The following is a 22,234-nucleotide window of genomic DNA, read 5'->3' as shown; positions in this document are numbered from 1 at the left end:
AACGAACAGAAGTGTATACAGATTTGGAAGATGTTGAGTATTAATTATCTTTTTAATTCACAGAAGGACCTGGCCTGGAGCTGCGCACACGAGTGTCTTCCATGCCGGGCATTCCAGCACCGAAGAGGATTATCCAACTCTGCAACCTGCCCGAGGGAGGGATGCCGACAAGAGGAGACCGTGCACCATCTAATATGGACTTGTTTTTACTCGCAGAAAATATGGACAAAGATACTCCCTCTGGTAAAAAGGATAACTGGACTAAAAGACTTAAATATTGCAGTGGTTTTTTATGGTTGCCTGGAATGCCCAACACGGACTCAAGAGACTATTGCATGGAAGATCATAAACTGTGTGAAGGCAGCTCTGTGGAAGGCCAGGAATATTTTATTGTTCAAACATGAGGTTTTATCTGTGAAGGACATTTTATCTATCTGTTTTTATGAAATGTACCAGTACTATCTTTTAGACAAGAAGAGATTTCCGCTTTTATCTAGAAAATGGTTTTTAAAAGAATGGAATTCTATCTTGTAAAGCCACCAAGTGCCCATTTTATGTTTTAATATGTTGTAAATATGTTATTTATATGTAACTGTATTTATTGACATATTTGCACAACTTTGTTAATATTATTTAATTTTTAATAAAGTTGCCCCCGTAAGGGTAGTCAAGTTAAAAAAAAAATCTGTTCTTATCAGTTTAATATCTGATACGTCCCCTATCTGGGGACCATATATTAAATGGATTTTTGAGAACGGGGGCCGATTTCGAAGCTTGCTTCCGTCGCCCTATGCATTGACCCGATATGGCAGTATCTTCGGGTACAGTGCACCACCCCCTTACAGGGTTAAAAAGAAAGATTCCTACTTTCATTGCTACCTGCTTGCTGGCTAGCCAGCTAGCCAGCCCTGTGGGCCTTGCTGCTGCAGCCAAAAAACAAAAGGTGGTGCTGCTGCTGCTGCTTCTGCTGCTTCTGCTTGTGTCTGGCCGCTGTTGGAGCGTCCAGGCACAGGACTTCTGCTGCTGCTGACTAAATGGCCTCCTTAATTGGATCATTTGAGTAGCCAGCACACCTGTGCAGGTAGGGCATGACATGATAGGCAGCTGCCTTGATAGCGGGTGGGTGCTGAATGTTCCTAATTGACAAAATAAGATTAATGCTTATGAAGAAATATAAAATCTCATCCCTTCCCCAATATCGCGCCACACCCCTACCCCTTAATTCCCTGGTTGAACTTGATGGACATATGTCTTTTTTCGACCGTACTAACTATGTAACTATGTAACATAACATGGGGGGGGGGGGGGTCTCCTGGCTGTTCACACAGGTGTGTCATTGCTGTACATTGACCATGCATTGCTTCTGTGGTATTGCAAAGGCAAAGACAAATGCTTCCAGCCATCCATTGCACTAATGGATTGGTCATCAGCTGGCTGTCTATGTCCCGCATCAATATAGACCAAAGTACAGAGGGTTAGGCTATGCTATTGTGCACCTACCTGATGCATCAGAAGGTGCGAGGCCCTTGCTAAATTCTGTGCACAGACTTTGAGATCTATACTTTAGACTGTATCTAAACCTGCTCCAACATGGACTGACATTCTGGCCTACTTTCAGCCGATGCGACTTGTCTGTCGCTGAACAGTCGCTTTTTATGTATTCAGCACCTATGTATAATGTTGTAAAAATGCTCTAGAAGCTAAAGTCGCAGAAATGTCACACATATTTGGCCTGCAACTTTCTGTGCGACAAATTCAGACAGGAAAAATCAGTATAAATCCTTAGAAAATTATCCCCCAGTGTCTCCATCTGCTGGCGGTATTGAATAAGCATTGCTGCACTGATGGGGTATGCATTAGACGAAAAAAAAGAAGAAAAAGAAGAATAATACGCCCAGAAAAGAGGCGAAAAGGAGAAAAACGTAAAAAAACGTGAAAAAAAAGTAAGAGGAAGAGAAGGGAAAAAAAGGTGGAAATGGGTTTAAAAGTGATTTCGGCGGAGAAATATATATATATATATATATATATATATATATACGCGCACACACACACATATATATAAACGTATTCTCCGTTGAGATATTGCAGCCGCTGCTGTGTCCAGGCCCAGGAGCCTTAGCACTGTGCTGTGATGTCACTCAATACCACTGACATCACTAGGTGTAAACAACATCTCTCCTTTGCTGTGTATGTGACTATGGAGCTGTTTGGTGATGTCGTCTATTATGGCCTTCATAGAAGCAACAGGAGATTGTTGCATCCATCTAGAACCCTCAGAACTACAGTGCTATGATGTCACTCACTTCCACAGGCCTTGCAGAGTGTAAACAACAACAACCCAGCTTTGTTGTGTATGTAACCATAGGGATTTGTGATGTCACCTAGAACCTTCACAGCAGCGACAGCTTTATGAGGAGCATCAGCACTGCTCTGCCTGAGCAGAACCATCACCGCCATAGGTTGTCAAATAACCCGGATTTAACCCACACAGGTAAGTCCAATGGGGTGCAGGCATGTCCTCTATGCTTACAGCTTCCCGTGGGTGTTGGTTTGATACCGTTTGGGGACAGCCAAGGAGGCATCTGCAGGCAACAAAGGTAGGTGTGTGCTTGTGTGTGTGTTTCCTATGCAGATCCTAAGCCCAGTGTCACATGCAAGTAGGAGGAGTAAGAAGGGTTCCTGGCAAATCCGGGTTATGGATTGCATTTAAAAAGGCCCCGTGGGAGTGCAATGGGCCCCTGTCTTGCTGCTTAGCAATAATGGTATGGGTTTAGGTTCTGCTGTGTGTACTGGTGGTTGACTGCCCCCCAGCCCAGAGTGTGCATGGAAAATTGTCTGGCAGCCTCCCTGACAGCAAGCAGTGATAGTGCCCATGAAGGGGACCTTGTTGGGCCCGCCCCTTTCACGGTTATCGCTTCTCGGCCTTTTGGCTAAGATCAAGTGTAGTATCTGTTCTTATCAGTTTAATATCTGATACGTCCCCTATCTGGGGACCATATATTAAATGGATTTTTGAGAACGGGGGCCGATTTCGAAGCTTGCTTCCGTCGCCCTATGCATTGACCCGATATGGCAGTATCTTCGGGTACAGTGCACCACCCCCTTACAGGGTTAAAAAGAAAGATTCCTACTTTCATTGCTACCTGCTTGCTGGCTAGCCAGCTAGCCAGCCCTGTGGGCCTTGCTGCTGCAGCCAAAAAACAAAAGGTGGTGCTGCTGCTGCTGCTTCTGCTGCTTCTGCTTGTGTCTGGCCGCTGTTGGAGCGTCCAGGCACAGGACTTCTGCTGCTGCTGACTAAATGGCCTCCTTAATTGGATCATTTGAGTAGCCAGCACACCTGTGCAGGTAGGGCATGACATGATAGGCAGCTGCCTTGATAGCGGGTGGGTGCTGAATGTTCCTAATTGACAAAATAAGATTAATGCTTATGAAGAAATATAAAATCTCATCCCTTCCCCAATATCGCGCCACACCCCTACCCCTTAATTCCCTGGTTGAACTTGATGGACATATGTCTTTTTTCGACCGTACTAACTATGTAACTATGTAACATAACATGGGGGGGGGGGGGGGGGGGTCTCCTGGCTGTTCACACAGGTGTGTCATTGCTGTACATTGACCATGCATTGCTTCTGTGGTATTGCAAAGGCAAAGACAAATGCTTCCAGCCATCCATTGCACTAATGGATTGGTCATCAGCTGGCTGTCTATGTCCCGCATCAATATAGACCAAAGTACAGAGGGTTAGGCTATGCTATTGTGCACCTACCTGATGCATCAGAAGGTGCGAGGCCCTTGCTAAATTCTGTGCACAGACTTTGAGATCTATACTTTAGACTGTATCTAAACCTGCTCCAACATGGACTGACATTCTGGCCTACTTTCAGCCGATGCGACTTGTCTGTCGCTGAACAGTCGCTTTTTATGTATTCAGCACCTATGTATAATGTTGTAAAAATGCTCTAGAAGCTAAAGTCGCAGAAATGTCACACATATTTGGCCTGCAACTTTCTGTGCGACAAATTCAGACAGGAAAAATCAGTATAAATCCTTAGAAAATTATCCCCCAGTGTCTCCATCTGCTGGCGGTATTGAATAAGCATTGCTGCACTGATGGGGTATGCATTAGACGAAAAAAAAGAAGAAAAAGAAGAATAATACGCCCAGAAAAGAGGCGAAAAGGAGAAAAACGTAAAAAAACGTGAAAAAAAAGTAAGAGGAAGAGAAGGGAAAAAAAGGTGGAAATGGGTTTAAAAGTGATTTCGGCGGAGAAATATATATATATATATATATATATATATATATATATATATATACGCGCACACACACACATATATATAAACGTATTCTCCGTTGAGATATTGCAGCCGCTGCTGTGTCCAGGCCCAGGAGCCTTAGCACTGTGCTGTGATGTCACTCAATACCACTGACATCACTAGGTGTAAACAACATCTCTCCTTTGCTGTGTATGTGACTATGGAGCTGTTTGGTGATGTCGTCTATTATGGCCTTCATAGAAGCAACAGGAGATTGTTGCATCCATCTAGAACCCTCAGAACTACAGTGCTATGATGTCACTCACTTCCACAGGCCTTGCAGAGTGTAAACAACAACAACCCAGCTTTGTTGTGTATGTAACCATAGGGATTTGTGATGTCACCTAGAACCTTCACAGCAGCGACAGCTTTATGAGGAGCATCAGCACTGCTCTGCCTGAGCAGAACCATCACCGCCATAGGTTGTCAAATAACCCGGATTTAACCCACACAGGTAAGTCCAATGGGGTGCAGGCATGTCCTCTATGCTTACAGCTTCCCGTGGGTGTTGGTTTGATACCGTTTGGGGACAGCCAAGGAGGCATCTGCAGGCAACAAAGGTAGGTGTGTGCTTGTGTGTGTGTTTCCTATGCAGATCCTAAGCCCAGTGTCACATGCAAGTAGGAGGAGTAAGAAGGGTTCCTGGCAAATCCGGGTTATGGATTGCATTTAAAAAGGCCCCGTGGGAGTGCAATGGGCCCCTGTCTTGCTGCTTAGCAATAATGGTATGGGTTTAGGTTCTGCTGTGTGTACTGGTGGTTGACTGCCCCCCAGCCCAGAGTGTGCATGGAAAATTGTCTGGCAGCCTCCCTGACAGCAAGCAGTGATAGTGCCCATGAAGGGGACCTTGTTGGGCCCGCCCCTTTCACGGTTATCGCTTCTCGGCCTTTTGGCTAAGATCAAGTGTAGTATCTGTTCTTATCAGTTTAATATCTGATACGTCCCCTATCTGGGGACCATATATTAAATGGATTTTTGAGAACGGGGGCCGATTTCGAAGCTTGCTTCCGTCGCCCTATGCATTGACCCGATATGGCAGTATCTTCGGGTACAGTGCACCACCCCCTTACAGGGTTAAAAAGAAAGATTCCTACTTTCATTGCTACCTGCTTGCTGGCTAGCCAGCTAGCCAGCCCTGTGGGCCTTGCTGCTGCAGCCAAAAAACAAAAGGTGGTGCTGCTGCTGCTGCTTCTGCTGCTTCTGCTTGTGTCTGGCCGCTGTTGGAGCGTCCAGGCACAGGACTTCTGCTGCTGCTGACTAAATGGCCTCCTTAATTGGATCATTTGAGTAGCCAGCACACCTGTGCAGGTAGGGCATGACATGATAGGCAGCTGCCTTGATAGCGGGTGGGTGCTGAATGTTCCTAATTGACAAAATAAGATTAATGCTTATGAAGAAATATAAAATCTCATCCCTTCCCCAATATCGCGCCACACCCCTACCCCTTAATTCCCTGGTTGAACTTGATGGACATATGTCTTTTTTCGACCGTACTAACTATGTAACTATGTAACATAACATGGGGGGGGGGGGGGTCTCCTGGCTGTTCACACAGGTGTGTCATTGCTGTACATTGACCATGCATTGCTTCTGTGGTATTGCAAAGGCAAAGACAAATGCTTCCAGCCATCCATTGCACTAATGGATTGGTCATCAGCTGGCTGTCTATGTCCCGCATCAATATAGACCAAAGTACAGAGGGTTAGGCTATGCTATTGTGCACCTACCTGATGCATCAGAAGGTGCGAGGCCCTTGCTAAATTCTGTGCACAGACTTTGAGATCTATACTTTAGACTGTATCTAAACCTGCTCCAACATGGACTGACATTCTGGCCTACTTTCAGCCGATGCGACTTGTCTGTCGCTGAACAGTCGCTTTTTATGTATTCAGCACCTATGTATAATGTTGTAAAAATGCTCTAGAAGCTAAAGTCGCAGAAATGTCACACATATTTGGCCTGCAACTTTCTGTGCGACAAATTCAGACAGGAAAAATCAGTATAAATCCTTAGAAAATTATCCCCCAGTGTCTCCATCTGCTGGCGGTATTGAATAAGCATTGCTGCACTGATGGGGTATGCATTAGACGAAAAAAAAGAAGAAAAAGAAGAATAATACGCCCAGAAAAGAGGCGAAAAGGAGAAAAACGTAAAAAAACGTGAAAAAAAAGTAAGAGGAAGAGAAGGGAAAAAAAGGTGGAAATGGGTTTAAAAGTGATTTCGGCGGAGAAATATATATATATATATATATATATATATATATATATATATATACGCGCACACACACACATATATATAAACGTATTCTCCGTTGAGATATTGCAGCCGCTGCTGTGTCCAGGCCCAGGAGCCTTAGCACTGTGCTGTGATGTCACTCAATACCACTGACATCACTAGGTGTAAACAACATCTCTCCTTTGCTGTGTATGTGACTATGGAGCTGTTTGGTGATGTCGTCTATTATGGCCTTCATAGAAGCAACAGGAGATTGTTGCATCCATCTAGAACCCTCAGAACTACAGTGCTATGATGTCACTCACTTCCACAGGCCTTGCAGAGTGTAAACAACAACAACCCAGCTTTGTTGTGTATGTAACCATAGGGATTTGTGATGTCACCTAGAACCTTCACAGCAGCGACAGCTTTATGAGGAGCATCAGCACTGCTCTGCCTGAGCAGAACCATCACCGCCATAGGTTGTCAAATAACCCGGATTTAACCCACACAGGTAAGTCCAATGGGGTGCAGGCATGTCCTCTATGCTTACAGCTTCCCGTGGGTGTTGGTTTGATACCGTTTGGGGACAGCCAAGGAGGCATCTGCAGGCAACAAAGGTAGGTGTGTGCTTGTGTGTGTGTTTCCTATGCAGATCCTAAGCCCAGTGTCACATGCAAGTAGGAGGAGTAAGAAGGGTTCCTGGCAAATCCGGGTTATGGATTGCATTTAAAAAGGCCCCGTGGGAGTGCAATGGGCCCCTGTCTTGCTGCTTAGCAATAATGGTATGGGTTTAGGTTCTGCTGTGTGTACTGGTGGTTGACTGCCCCCCAGCCCAGAGTGTGCATGGAAAATTGTCTGGCAGCCTCCCTGACAGCAAGCAGTGATAGTGCCCATGAAGGGGACCTTGTTGGGCCCGCCCCTTTCACGGTTATCGCTTCTCGGCCTTTTGGCTAAGATCAAGTGTAGTATCTGTTCTTATCAGTTTAATATCTGATACGTCCCCTATCTGGGGACCATATATTAAATGGATTTTTGAGAACGGGGGCCGATTTCGAAGCTTGCTTCCGTCGCCCTATGCATTGACCCGATATGGCAGTATCTTCGGGTACAGTGCACCACCCCCTTACAGGGTTAAAAAGAAAGATTCCTACTTTCATTGCTACCTGCTTGCTGGTTAGCCAGCTAGCCAGCCCTGTGGGCCTTGCTGCTGCAGCCAAAAAACAAAAGGTGGTGCTGCTGCTGCTGCTTCTGCTGCTTCTGCTTGTGTCTGGCCGCTGTTGGAGCGTCCAGGCACAGGACTTCTGCTGCTGCTGACTAAATGGCCTCCTTAATTGGATCATTTGAGTAGCCAGCACACCTGTGCAGGTAGGGCATGACATGATAGGCAGCTGCCTTGATAGCGGGTGGGTGCTGAATGTTCCTAATTGACAAAATAAGATTAATGCTTATGAAGAAATATAAAATCTCATCCCTTCCCCAATATCGCGCCACACCCCTACCCCTTAATTCCCTGGTTGAACTTGATGGACATATGTTTTTTTTCGACCGTACTAACTATGTAACTATGTAACATAACATGGGGGGGGGGGGGGGGGGGGGGTCTCCTGGCTGTTCACACAGGTGTGTCATTGCTGTACATTGACCATGCATTGCTTCTGTGGTATTGCAAAGGCAAAGACAAATGCTTCCAGCCATCCATTGCACTAATGGATTGGTCATCAGCTGGCTGTCTATGTCCCGCATCAATATAGACCAAAGTACAGAGGGTTAGGCTATGCTATTGTGCACCTACCTGATGCATCAGAAGGTGCGAGGCCCTTGCTAAATTCTGTGCACAGACTTTGAGATCTATACTTTAGACTGTATCTAAACCTGCTCCAACATGGACTGACATTCTGGCCTACTTTCAGCCGATGCGACTTGTCTGTCGCTGAACAGTCGCTTTTTATGTATTCAGCACCTATGTATAATGTTGTAAAAATGCTCTAGAAGCTAAAGTCGCAGAAATGTCACACATATTTGGCCTGCAACTTTCTGTGCGACAAATTCAGACAGGAAAAATCAGTATAAATCCTTAGAAAATTATCCCCCAGTGTCTCCATCTGCTGGCGGTATTGAATAAGCATTGCTGCACTGATGGGGTATGCATTAGACGAAAAAAAAGAAGAAAAAGAAGAATAATACGCCCAGAAAAGAGGCGAAAAGGAGAAAAACGTAAAAAAACGTGAAAAAAAAGTAAGAGGAAGAGAAGGGAAAAAAAGGTGGAAATGGGTTTAAAAGTGATTTCGGCGGAGAAATATATATATATATATATATATATATATACGCGCACACACACACATATATATAAACGTATTCTCCGTTGAGATATTGCAGCCGCTGCTGTGTCCAGGCCCAGGAGCCTTAGCACTGTGCTGTGATGTCACTCAATACCACTGACATCACTAGGTGTAAACAACATCTCTCCTTTGCTGTGTATGTGACTATGGAGCTGTTTGGTGATGTCGTCTATTATGGCCTTCATAGAAGCAACAGGAGATTGTTGCATCCATCTAGAACCCTCAGAACTACAGTGCTATGATGTCACTCACTTCCACAGGCCTTGCAGAGTGTAAACAACAACAACCCAGCTTTGTTGTGTATGTAACCATAGGGATTTGTGATGTCACCTAGAACCTTCACAGCAGCGACAGCTTTATGAGGAGCATCAGCACCGCTCTGCCTGAGCAGAACCATCACCGCCATAGGTTGTCAAATAACCCGGATTTAACCCACACAGGTAAGTCCAATGGGGTGCAGGCATGTCCTCTATGCTTACAGCTTCCCGTGGGTGTTGGTTTGATACCGTTTGGGGACAGCCAAGGAGGCATCTGCAGGCAACAAAGGTAGGTGTGTGCTTGTGTGTGTGTTTCCTATGCAGATCCTAAGCCCAGTGTCACATGCAAGTAGGAGGAGTAGGAAGGGTTCCTGGCAAATCCGGGTTATGGATTGCATTTAAAAAGGCCCCGTGGGAGTGCAATGGGCCCCTGTCTTGCTGCTTAGCAATAATGGTATGGGTTTAGGTTCTGCTGTGTGTACTGGTGGTTGACTGCCCCCCAGCCCAGAGTGTGCATGGAAAATTGTCTGGCAGCCTCCCTGACAGCAAGCAGTGATAGTGCCCATGAAGGGGACCTTGTTGGGCCCGCCCCTTTCACGGTTATCGCTTCTCGGCCTTTTGGCTAAGATCAAGTGTAGTATCTGTTCTTATCAGTTTAATATCTGATACGTCCCCTATCTGGGGACCATATATTAAATGGATTTTTGAGAACGGGGGCCGATTTCGAAGCTTGCTTCCGTCGCCCTATGCATTGACCCGATATGGCAGTATCTTCGGGTACAGTGCACCACCCCCTTACAGGGTTAAAAAGAAAGATTCCTACTTTCATTGCTACCTGCTTGCTGGCTAGCCAGCTAGCCAGCCCTGTGGGCCTTGCTGCTGCAGCCAAAAAACAAAAGGTGGTGCTGCTGCTGCTGCTTCTGCTGCTTCTGCTTGTGTCTGGCCGCTGTTGGAGCGTCCAGGCACAGGACTTCTGCTGCTGCTGACTAAATGGCCTCCTTAATTGGATCATTTGAGTAGCCAGCACACCTGTGCAGGTAGGGCATGACATGATAGGCAGCTGCCTTGATAGCGGGTGGGTGCTGAATGTTCCTAATTGACAAAATAAGATTAATGCTTATGAAGAAATATAAAATCTCATCCCTTCCCCAATATCGCGCCACACCCCTACCCCTTAATTCCCTGGTTGAACTTGATGGACATATGTCTTTTTTCGACCGTACTAACTATGTAACTATGTAACATAACATGGGGGGGGGGGGGGGGGGTCTCCTGGCTGTTCACACAGGTGTGTCATTGCTGTACATTGACCATGCATTGCTTCTGTGGTATTGCAAAGGCAAAGACAAATGCTTCCAGCCATCCATTGCACTAATGGATTGGTCATCAGCTGGCTGTCTATGTCCCGCATCAATATAGACCAAAGTACAGAGGGTTAGGCTATGCTATTGTGCACCTACCTGATGCATCAGAAGGTGCGAGGCCCTTGCTAAATTCTGTGCACAGACTTTGAGATCGTATCTAAACCTGCTCCAACATGGACTGACATTCTGGCCTACTTTCAGCCGATGCGACTTGTCTGTCGCTGAACAGTCGCTTTTTATGTATTCAGCACCTATGTATAATGTTGTAAAAATGCTCTAGAAGCTAAAGTCGCAGAAATGTCACACATATTTGGCCTGCAACTTTCTGTGCGACAAATTCAGACAGGAAAAATCAGTATAAATCCTTAGAAAAATTATCCCCCAGTGTCTCCATCTGCTGGCGGTATTGAATAAGCATTGCTGCACTGATGGGGTATGCATTAGACGAAAAAAAAGAAGAAAAAGAAGAATAATACGCCCAGAAAAGAGGCGAAAAAGGAGAAAAACGTAAAAAAAACGTGAGAAAAAAAGTAAGAGGAAGAGAAGGGAAAAAAAGGTGGAAATGGGTTTAAAAGTGATTTCGGCGGAGAAATATATATATATATATATATATATATATATATATACGCGCACACACACACATATATATAAACGTATTCTCCGTTGAGATATTGCAGCCGCTGCTGTGTCCAGGCCCAGGAGCCTTAGCACTGTGCTGTGATGTCACTCAATACCACTGACATCACTAGGTGTAAACAACATCTCTCCTTTGCTGTGTATGTGACTATGGAGCTGTTTGGTGATGTCGGTCTATTATGGCCTTCATAGAAGCAACAGGAGATTGTTGCATCCATCTAGAACCCTCAGAACTACAGTGCTATGATGTCAACTCACTTCCACAGGCCTTGCAGAGTGTAAACAACAACAACCCAGCTTTGTTGTGTATGTAACCATAGGGATTTGTGATGTCACCTAGAACCTTCACAGCAGCGACAGCTTTATGAGGAGCATCAGCACTGCTCTGCCTGAGCAGAACCCATCACCGCCATAGGTTGTCAAATAACCCGGATTTAACCCACACAGGTAAGTCCAATGGGGTGCAGGCATGTCCTCTATGCTTACAGCTTCCCGTGGGTGTTGGTTTGATACCGTTTGGGGACAGCCAAGGAGGCATCTGCAGGCAACAAAGGTAGGTGTGTGCTTGTGTGTGTGTTTCCTATGCAGATCCTAAGCCCAGTGTCACATGCAAGTAGGAGGAGTAAGAAGGGTTCCTGGCAAATCCGGGTTATGGATTGCATTTAAAAAGGCCCCGTGGGAGTGCAATGGGCCCCCTGTCTTGCTGCTTAGCAATAATGGTATGGGTTTAGGTTCTGCTGTGTGTACTGGTGGTTGACTGCCCCCCAGCCCAGAGTGTGCATGGAAAATTGTCTGGCAGCCTCCCTGACAGCAAGCAGTGATAGTGCCCATGAAGGGGACCTTGTTGGGCCCGCCCCTTTCACGGTTATCGCTTCTCGGCCTTTTGGCTAAGATCAAGTGTAGTATCTGTTCTTATCAGTTTAATATCTGATACGTCCCCTATCTGGGGACCATATATTAAATGGATTTTCTGAGAACGGGGGCCCGATTTCGAAGCTTGCTTCCGTCGCCCTATGCATTGACCCGATATGGCAGTATCTTCGGGTACAGTGCACCACCCCCCTTACAGGGTTAAAAAGAAAGATTCCTACTTTCATTGCTACCTGCTTGCTGGTTAGCCAGCTAGCCAGCCCTGTGGGCCTTGCTGCTGCAGCCAAAAAACAAAAGGTGGTGCTGCTTCTGCTGCTTCTGCTTGTGTCTGGCCGCTGTTGGAGCGTCCAGGCACAGGACTTCTGCTGCTGCTGACTAAATGGCCTCCTTAATTGGATCATTTGAGTAGCCAGCACACCTGTGCAGGTAGGGCATGACATGATAGGCAGCTGCCTTGATAGCGGGTGGGTGCTGAATGTTCCTAATTGACAAAATAAGATTAATGCTTATGAAGAAATATAAAATCTCATCCCTTCACCCAATATCGCGCCACACCCCCTACCCCTTAATTCCCTGGTTGAACTTGATGGACATATGTCTTTTTTCCGACCGTACTAACTATGTAACTATGTAACATAACATGGGGGGGGGGGGGGGGTCTCCTGGCTGTTCACACAGGTGTGTCATTGCTGTACATTGACCATGCATTGCTTCTGTGGGTATTGCAAAGGCAAAGACAAATGCTTCCAGCCATCCATTGCACTCATGGATTTGGTCATCAGCTGGCTGTCTATGTCCCGCATCAATATAGACCAAAGTACAGAGGGTTAGGCTATGCTATTGTGCACCTACCTGATGCATCAGAAGGTGCGAGGCCCTTGCTAAATTCTGTGCACAGACTTTGAGATCTATACTTTAGACTGTATCTAAACCTGCTCCAACATGGACTGACATTCTGGCCTACTTTCAGCCCGATGCGACTTGTCTGTCGCTGAACAGTCGCTTTTTATGTATTCAGCACCTATGTATAATGTTGTAAAAATGCTCTAGAAGCTAAAAGTCGCAGAATATGTCACACATATTTGGCCTGCAACTTTCTGTGCCGACAAATTCAGACAGGAAAAATCAGTATAAATCCTTAGAAAATTATCCCCCAGTGTCTCCATCTGCTGGCGGTATTGAATAAGCATTGCTGCACTGATGGGGTATGCATTAGACGAAAAAAAAGAAGAAAAAAGAAGAATAATACGCCCAGAAAAGAGGCGAAAAGGAGAAAAACGTAAAAAAAACGTGAAAAAAAAAGTAAGAGGAAGAGAAGGGAAAAAAAGGTGGAAATGGGTTTAAAAGTGATTTCGGCGGAGAAATATATATATATATATATATATATATTATATATATATATATACGCGCACACACACACATATATATAAACGTATTCTCCGTTGAGATATTGCAGCCGCTGCTGTGTCCAGGCCCAGGAGCCTTAGCACTGTGCTGTGATGTCACTCAATACCACTGACATCACTAGGTGTAAAACAACATCTCTCCTTTGCTGTGTATGTGACTATGGAGCTGTTTGGTGATGTCGTCTATTATGGCCTTCATAGAAGCAACAGGAGATTGTTGCATCCATCTAGAACCCTCAGAACTACAGTGCTATGATGTCACTCACTTCCACAGGCCTTGCAGAGTGTAAACAACAACAACCCAGCTTTGTTGTGTATGTAACCATAGGGATTTGTGATGTCACCTAGAACCTTCACAGCAGCGACAGCTTTATGAGGAGCATCAGCACTGCTCTGCCTGAGCAGAACCATCACCGCCATAGGTTGTCAAATAACCCGGATTTAACCCACACAGGTAAGTCCAATGGGGTGCAGGCATGTCCTCTATGCTTACAGCTTCCCGTGGGGTGTTGGTTTGATACCGTTTGGGGACAGCCAAGGAGGCATCTGCAGGCAACAAAGGTAGGTGTGTGCTTGTGTGTGTGTTTCCTATGCAGATCCTAAGCCCAGTGTCACATTGCAAGTAGGAGGAGTAAGAAGGAGTTCCTGGCAAATCCGGGTTATGGATTGCATTTAAAAAGGCCCCCGGTGGGGAGTGCAATGGGCCCCTGTCTTGCTGCTTAGCAATAATGGTATGGGTTTAGGTTCTGCTGTGTGTACTGGTGGTTGACTGCCCCCCAGCCCAGAGTGTGCATGGAAAATTGTCTGGCAGCCTCCCTGACAGCAAGCAGTGATAGTGCCCATGAAGGGGACCTTGTTGGGCCCGCCCCTTTCACGGTTATCGCTTCTCGGCCTTTTGGCTAAGATCAAGTGTAGTATCTGTTCTTATCAGTTTAATATCTGATACGTCCCCTATCTGGGGACCATATATTAAATGGATTTTTGAGAACGGGGGCCGATTTCGAAGCTTGCTTCCGTCGCCCCTATGCATTGACCCGATATGGCAGTATCTTCGGGTACAGTGCACCACCCCCCTTACAGGGTTAAAAAGAAAGATTCCTACTTTCATTGCTACCTGCTTGCTGGCTAGCCAGCTAGCCAGCCCTGTGGGCCTTGCTGCTGCAGCCAAAAAACAAAAGGTGGTGCTGCTGCTGCTTCTGCTGCTTCTGCTTGTGTCTGGCCGCTGTTGGAGCGTCCAGGCACAGGACTTCTGCTGCTGCTGCTGACTAAATGGCCTCCTTAATTGGATCATTTTGAGTAGCCAGCACACCTGTGCAGGTAGGGCATGACATGATAGGCAGCTGCCTTGATAGCGGGTGGGTGCTGAATGTTCCTAATTGACAAAATAAGATTAATGCTTATGAAGAAATATAAAATCTCATCCCTTCCCCAATATCGCGCCACACCCCTACCCCTTAATTCCCTGGTTGAACTTGATGGACATATGTCTTTTTTCGACCGTACTAACTATGTAACTATGTAACATAACATGGGGGGGGGGGGGGGGGGGGTCTCCTGGCTGTTCAACACAGGTGTGTCATTGCTGTACATTGACCATGCATTGCTTCTGTGGTATTGCAAAGGCAAAGACAAAATGCTTCCAAGCCATCCATTGCACTAATGGATTGGTCATCAGCTGGCTGTCTATGTCCCGCATCAATATAGACCAAAGTACAGAGGGTTAGGCTATGCTATTGTGCACCTACCTGATGCATCAGAAGGTGCGAGGCCCTTGCTAAATTCTGTGCACAAGACTTTGAGATCTATACTTTAGACTGTATCTAAACTCTGCTCTCCAACATGGACTGACATTCTGGCCTACTTTCAGCCGATGCGACTTGTCTGTCGCTGAACAGTCGCTTTTTATGTATTCAGCACCTATGTATAATGTTGTAAAAATGCTCCTAGAAGCTAAAGTCGCAGAAATGTCACACATATTTGGCCTGCAACTTTCTGTGCGACAAATTCAGACAGGAAAAATCAGTATAAATCCTTAGAAAATTATCCCCCAGTGTCTCCATCTGCTGGCGGTATTGAATAAGCATTGCTGCACTGATGGGGTATGCATTAGACGAAAAAAAAGAAGAAAAAGAAGAATAATACGCCCAGAAAAGAGGCGAAAAGGAGAAAAACGTAAAAAAACGTGGAAAAAAAAGTAAGAGGAAGAGAAGGGAAAAAAAGGTGGAAATGGGTTTAAAAGTGATTTCGGCGGAGAAATATATATATATATATATATATATATATATATATATACGCGCACACACACACATATATATAAACGTATTCTCCGTTGAGATATTGCAGCCGCTGCTGTGTCCAGGCCCAGGAGCCTTAGCACTGTGGCTGTGATGTCACTCAATACCACTGACATCACTAGGTGTAAACAACATCTCTCCTTTGCTGTGTATGTTGACTATGGAGCTGTTTGGTTGATGTCGTCTATTATGGCCTTCATAGAAGCAACAGGAGATTGTTGCATCCATCTAGAACCCTCAGAACTACAGTGCTATGATGTCACTCACTTCCACAGGCCTTGCAGAGTGTAAACAACAACAACCCAGCTTTGTTGTGTATGTAACCATAGGGATTTGTGATGTCACCTAGAACCTTCACAGCAGCGACAGCTTTATGAGGAGCATCAGCACTGCTCTGCCTGAGCAGAACCATCACCGCCATAGGTTGTCAAATAACCCGGATTTAACCCACACAGGTAAGTCCAATGGGGTGCAGGCATGTCCTCTATGCTTACAGCTTCCCGTGGGTGTTGGTTTGATACCGTTTGGGGACAGCCAAGGAGGCATCTGCAGGCAACAAAGGTAGGTGTGTGCTTGTGTGTGTGTTTCCTATGCAGATCCTAAGCCCAGTGTCACATGCAAGTAGGAGGAGTAAGAAGGGTTCCTGGCAAATCCGGGTTATGGATTGCATTTAAAAAGGCCCCGTGGGGAGTGCAATGGGCCCCCTGTCTTGCTGCTTAGCAATAATGGTATGGGTTTAGGGTTCTGCTGTGTGTACTGGTGGTTGACTGCCCCCCAGCCCAGAGTGTGCATGGAAAATTGTCTGGCAGCCTCCCTGACAGCAAGAAGTGATAGTGCCCATGAAGGGGGACCTTGTTGTGGGCCCGCCCCCTTTCACGGTTATCGCTTCTCGGCCTTTTGGCTAAGCTCAAGTGTAGTATCTGTTCTTATCAGTTTAATATCTGATACGTCCCCTATCTGGGGACCATATATTAAATGGATTTTTGAGAACGGGGGCCGATTTCGAAGCTTGCTTCCGTCGCCCTATGCATTGACCCGATATGGCAGTATCTTCGGGTACAGTGCACCACCCCCTTACAGGGTTAAAAAGAAAGATTCCTACTTTCATTGCTACCTGCTTGCTGGCTAGCCAGCTAGCCAGCCCTGTGGGCCTTGCTGCTGCAGCAGCCAAAAAAACAAAAAGGTGGTGTGCTGCTGCTGCTTCTGCTGCTTCTGCTTGTGTCTGGCCGCTGTTGGAGCGTCCAGGCACAGGACTTCTGCTGCTGCTGACTAAATGGCCTCCTTAATTGGATCATTTGAGTAGCCAGCACACCTGTGCAGGGTAGGGGCATGACATGATAGGCAGCTGCCTTGATAGCGGGTGGGTGCTGAATGTTCCTAATTGACAAAATAAGATTAATGCTTATGAAGAAATATAAAATCTCATCCCTTCCCCAATATCGCGCCACACCCCTACCCCTTAATTCCCTGGTTGAACTTGATGGACATATGTCTTTTTTCGACCGTACTAACTATGTAACTATGTAACATAACATGGGGGGGGGGGGGGGGGGGGTCTCCTGGCTGTTCACACAGGTGTGTCATTGCTGTACATTGACCATGCATTGCTTCTGTGGTATTGCAGAGGCAAAGACAAATGCTTCCAGCCATCCATTGCACTAATGGATTGGTCATCAGCTGGCTGTCTATGTCCCGCATCAATATAGACCAAAGTACAGAGGGTTAGGCTATGCTATTGTGCACCTACCTGATGCATCAGAAGGTGCGAGGCCCTTGCTAAATTCTGTGCACAGACTTTGAGATCTATACTTTAGACTGTATCTAAACCTGCTCCAACATGGACTGACATTCTGGCCTACTTTCAGCCGATGCGACTTGTCTGTCGCTGAACAGTCGCTTTTTATGTATTCAGCACCTATGTATAATGTTGTAAAAAATGCTCTAGAAGCTAAAGTCGCAGAAATGTCACACATATTTGGCCTGCAACTTTCTGTGCGACAAATTCAGACAGGAAAAATCAGTATAAATCCTTAGAAAATTATCCCCCAGTGTCTCCATCTGCTGGCGGTATTGGAATAAGCATTGCTGCACTGATGGGGGTATGCATTAGACGAAAAAAAAGAAGAAAAAGAAGAATAATACGCCCAGAAAAGAGGCGAAAAGGAGAAAAACGTAAAAAAACGTGAAAAAAAAGTAAGAGGAAGAGAAGGGAAAAAAAAGGTGGAAATGGGTTTAAAAGTGATTTCGGCGGAGAAATATATATATATTATATATATATATATATATATATATATACGCGCACACACACACATATATATAAACGTATTCTCCGTTGAGATATATTGCAGCCGCTGCTGTGTCCAGGCCCAGGAGCCTTAGCACTGTGCTGTGATGTCACTCAATACCACTGACATCACTAGGTGTAAACAACATCTCTCCTTTGCTGTGTATGTGACTATGGAGCTGTTTGGTGATGTCGTCTATTATGGCCTTCATAGAAGCAACAGGAGATTGTTGCATCCATCTAGAACCCTCAGAACTACAGTGCTATGATGTCACTCACTTCCACAGGCCTTGCAGAGTGTAAACAACAACAACCCAGCTTTGTTGTGTATGGTAACCATAGGGATTTGTGATGAGTCACCTAGAACCTTCACAGCAGCGACAGCTTTATGAGGAGCATCAGCACTGCTCTGCCTGAGCAGAACCATCACCGCCATAGGTTGTCAAATAACCCGGATTTAACCCACACAGGTAAGTCCAATGGGGTGCAGGCATGTCCTCTATGCTTACAGCTTCCCGTGGGTGTTGGTTGTTTGATACCGTTTGGGGACAGCCAAGGAGGCATCTGCAGGACAACAAAGGTAGGTGTGTGCTTGTGTGTGTGTTTCCTATGCAGATCCTAAGCCCAGTGTCACATGCTTGTGTGTGTGTTTCCTATGCAGATCCTAAGCCCAGTGTCACATGCAAGTAGGAGGAGTAAGAAGGGTTCCTGGCAAATCCGGGTTATGGATTGCATTTAAAAAGGCCCCGTGGGAGTGCAATGGGCCCCTGTCTTGCTGCTTAGCAATAATGGTATGGGTTTAGGTTCTGCTGTGTGTACTGGTGGTTGACTGCCCCCCAGCCCAGAGTGTGCATGGAAAATTGTCTGGCAGCCTCCCTGACAGCAAGCAGTGATAGTGCCCATGAAGGGGACCTTGTTGGGCCCGCCCCTTTCACGGTTATCGCTTCTCGGCCTTTTGGCTAAGATCAAGTGTAGTATCTGTTCTTATCAGTTTAATATCTGATACGTCCCCTATCTGGGGACCATATATTAAATGGATTTTTGAGAACGGGGGCCGATTTCGAAGCTTGCTTCCGTCGCCCTATGCATTGACCCGATATGGCAGTATCTTCGGGTACAGTGCACCACCCCCTTACAGGGTTAAAAAGAAAGATTCCTACTTTCATTGCTACCTGCTTGCTGGCTAGCCAGCTAGCCAGCCCTGTGGGCCTTGCTGCTGCAGCCAAAAAACAAAAGGTGGTGCTGCTGCTGCTGCTTCTGCTGCTTCTGCTTGTGTCTGGCCGCTGTTGGAGCGTCCAGGCACAGGACTTCTGCTGCTGCTGACTAAATGGCCTCCTTAATTGGATCATTTGAGTAGCCAGCACACCTGTGCAGGTAGGGCATGACATGATAGGCAGCTGCCTTGATAGCGGGTGGGTGCTGAATGTTCCTAATTGACAAAATAAGATTAATGCTTATGAAGAAATATAAAATCTCATCCCTTCCCCAATATCGCGCCACACCCCTACCCCTTAATTCCCTGGTTGAACTTGATGGACATATGTCTTTTTTCGACCGTACTGACTATGTAACTATGTAACATAACATGGGGGGGGGGGGGGTCTCCTGTCTGTTCACACAGGTGTGTCATTGCTGTACATTGACCATGCATTGCTTCTGTGGTATTGCAAAGGCAAAGACAAATGCTTCCAGCCATCCATTGCACTAATGGATTGGTCATCAGCTGGCTGTCTATGTCCCGCATCAATATAGACCAAAGTACAGAGGGTTAGGCTATGCTATTGTGCACCTACCTGATGCATCAGAAGGTGCGAGGCCCTTGCTAAATTCTGTGCACAGACTTTGAGATCTATACTTTAGACTGTATCTAAACCTGCTCCAACATGGACTGACATTCTGGCCTACTTTCAGCCGATGCGACTTGTCTGTCGCTGAACAGTCGCTTTTTATGTATTCAGCACCTATGTATAATGTTGTAAAAATGCTCTAGAAGGTAAAGTCGCAGAAATGTCACACATATTTGGCCTGCAACTTTCTGTGCGACAAATTCAGACAGGAAAAATCAGTATAAATCCTTAGAAAATTATCCCCCAGTGTCTCCATCTGCTGGCGGTATTGAATAAGCATTGCTGCACTGATGGGGTATGCATTAGACGAAAAAAAAGAAGAAAAAGAAGAATAATACGCCCAGAAAAGAGGCGAAAAGGAGAAAAACGTAAAAAAACGTGAAAAAAAAGTAAGAGGAAGAGAAGGGAAAAAAAGGTGGAAATGGGTTTAAAAGTGATTTCGGCGGAGAAATATATATATATATATATATATATATATATATATATATATACGCGCACACACACACATATATATAAACGTATTCTCCGTTGAGATATTGCAGCCGCTGCTGTGTCCAGGCCCAGGAGCCTTAGCACTGTGCTGTGATGTCACTCAATACCACTGACATCACTAGGTGTAAACAACATCTCTCCTTTGCTGTGTATGTGACTATGGAGCTGTTTGGTGATGTCGTCTATTATGGCCTTCATAGAAGCAACAGGAGATTGTTGCATCCATCTAGAACCCTCAGAACTACAGTGCTATGATGTCACTCACTTCCACAGGCCTTGCAGAGTGTAAACAACAACAACCCAGCTTTGTTGTGTATGTAACCATAGGGATTTGTGATGTCACCTAGAACCTTCACAGCAGCGACAGCTTTATGAGGAGCATCAGCACTGCTCTGCCTGAGCAGAACCATCACCGCCATAGGTTGTCAAATAACCCGGATTTAACCCACACAGGTAAGTCCAATGGGGTGCAGGCATGTCCTCTATGCTTACAGCTTCCCGTGGGTGTTGGTTTGATACCGTTTGGGGACAGCCAAGGAGGCATCTGCAGGCAACAAAGGTAGGTGTGTGCTTGTGTGTGTGTTTCCTATGCAGATCCTAAGCCCAGTGTCACATGCAAGTAGGAGGAGTAAGAAGGGTTCCTGGCAAATCCGGGTTATGGATTGCATTTAAAAAGGCCCCGTGGGAGTGCAATGGGCCCCTGTCTTGCTGCTTAGCAATAATGGTATGGGTTTAGGTTCTGCTGTGTGTACTGGTGGTTGACTGCCCCCCAGCCCAGAGTGTGCATGGAAAATTGTCTGGCAGCCTCCCTGACAGCAAGCAGTGATAGTGCCCATGAAGGGGACCTTGTTGGGCCCGCCCCTTTCACGGTTATCGCTTCTCGGCCTTTTGGCTAAGATCAAGTGTAGTATCTGTTCTTATCAGTTTAATATCTGATACGTCCCCTATCTGGGGACCATATATTAAATGGATTTTTGAGAACGGGGGCCGATTTCGAAGCTTGCTTCCGTCGCCCTATGCATTGACCCGATATGGCAGTATCTTCGGGTACAGTGCACCACCCCCTTACAGGGTTAAAAAGAAAGATTCCTACTTTCATTGCTACCTGCTTGCTGGCTAGCCAGCTAGCCAGCCCTGTGGGCCTTGCTGCTGCAGCCAAAAAACAAAAGGTGGTGCTGCTGCTGCTGCTTCTGCTGCTTCTGCTTGTGTCTGGCCGCTGTTGGAGCGTCCAGGCACAGGACTTCTGCTGCTGCTGACTAAATGGCCTCCTTAATTGGATCATTTGAGTAGCCAGCACACCTGTGCAGGTAGGGCATGACATGATAGGCAGCTGCCTTGATAGCGGGTGGGTGCTGAATGTTCCTAATTGACAAAATAAGATTAATGCTTATGAAGAAATATAAAATCTCATCCCTTCCCCAATATCGCGCCACACCCCTACCCCTTAATTCCCTGGTTGAACTTGATGGACATATGTCTTTTTTCGACCGTACTAACTATGTAACTATGTAACATAAAATGGGGGGGGGGGGGGGGGGGGGGTCTCCTGGCTGTTCACACAGGTGTGTCATTGCTGTACATTGACCATGCATTGCTTCTGTGGTATTGCAAAGGCAAAGACAAATGCTTCCAGCCATCCATTGCACTAATGGATTGGTCATCAGCTGGCTGTCTATGTCCCGCATCAATATAGACCAAAGTACAGAGGGTTAGGCTATGCTATTGTGCACCTACCTGATGCATCAGAAGGTGCGAGGCCCTTGCTAAATTCTGTGCACAGACTTTGAGATCTATACTTTAGACTGTATCTAAACCTGCTCCAACATGGACTGACATTCTGGCCTACTTTCAGCCGATGCGACTTGTCTGTCGCTGAACAGTCGCTTTTTATGTATTCAGCACCTATGTATAA

General features: G+C 46.0%; 9 non-coding genes and 1 pseudogene across 9 annotated transcripts; all 10 read left to right on the top strand.

Moving 5' to 3' along the window:
- The first annotated feature begins 633 nt into the window (after positions 1–633).
- LOC130345347 (U2 spliceosomal RNA) lies at positions 634–837 on the top strand (annotated as a pseudogene).
- Positions 838–2,910: 2,073 nt separating this feature from the next.
- On the top strand, positions 2,911–3,101 carry LOC130345398 (U2 spliceosomal RNA). Its single transcript, XR_008884122.1, has one exon. It is a non-coding gene; the product is annotated as a U2 spliceosomal RNA (small nuclear RNA).
- A 2,088-nt stretch (positions 3,102–5,189) lies between these two features.
- Positions 5,190–5,380, top strand: LOC130345397 (U2 spliceosomal RNA). Its single transcript, XR_008884121.1, has one exon. It is a non-coding gene; the product is annotated as a U2 spliceosomal RNA (small nuclear RNA).
- Positions 5,381–7,463: 2,083 nt separating this feature from the next.
- On the top strand, positions 7,464–7,654 carry LOC130345396 (U2 spliceosomal RNA). Its single transcript, XR_008884120.1, has one exon. It is a non-coding gene; the product is annotated as a U2 spliceosomal RNA (small nuclear RNA).
- A 2,077-nt stretch (positions 7,655–9,731) lies between these two features.
- Positions 9,732–9,922, top strand: LOC130345395 (U2 spliceosomal RNA). The gene has a single exon (XR_008884119.1). It is a non-coding gene; the product is annotated as a U2 spliceosomal RNA (small nuclear RNA).
- Positions 9,923–11,996: 2,074 nt separating this feature from the next.
- LOC130345341 (U2 spliceosomal RNA) lies at positions 11,997–12,189 on the top strand. Its single transcript, XR_008884071.1, has one exon. It is a non-coding gene; the product is annotated as a U2 spliceosomal RNA (small nuclear RNA).
- A 2,095-nt stretch (positions 12,190–14,284) lies between these two features.
- LOC130345324 (U2 spliceosomal RNA) lies at positions 14,285–14,476 on the top strand. Its single transcript, XR_008884054.1, has one exon. It is a non-coding gene; the product is annotated as a U2 spliceosomal RNA (small nuclear RNA).
- A 2,104-nt stretch (positions 14,477–16,580) lies between these two features.
- Positions 16,581–16,771, top strand: LOC130345345 (U2 spliceosomal RNA). Its single transcript, XR_008884074.1, has one exon. It is a non-coding gene; the product is annotated as a U2 spliceosomal RNA (small nuclear RNA).
- A 2,151-nt stretch (positions 16,772–18,922) lies between these two features.
- Positions 18,923–19,113, top strand: LOC130345394 (U2 spliceosomal RNA). Its single transcript, XR_008884118.1, has one exon. It is a non-coding gene; the product is annotated as a U2 spliceosomal RNA (small nuclear RNA).
- Positions 19,114–21,194: 2,081 nt separating this feature from the next.
- On the top strand, positions 21,195–21,385 carry LOC130345393 (U2 spliceosomal RNA). The gene has a single exon (XR_008884117.1). It is a non-coding gene; the product is annotated as a U2 spliceosomal RNA (small nuclear RNA).
- Positions 21,386–22,234: the final 849 nt, after the last annotated feature.

This window comes from Hyla sarda, unplaced genomic scaffold (assembly GCF_029499605.1).
Source record: "Hyla sarda isolate aHylSar1 unplaced genomic scaffold, aHylSar1.hap1 scaffold_750, whole genome shotgun sequence".
Taxonomy (NCBI): domain Eukaryota; kingdom Metazoa; phylum Chordata; class Amphibia; order Anura; family Hylidae; genus Hyla; species Hyla sarda.
Note: the sequence above shows the minus strand (reverse complement) of the source record. Positions and strands in the feature narration are given on the sequence as shown.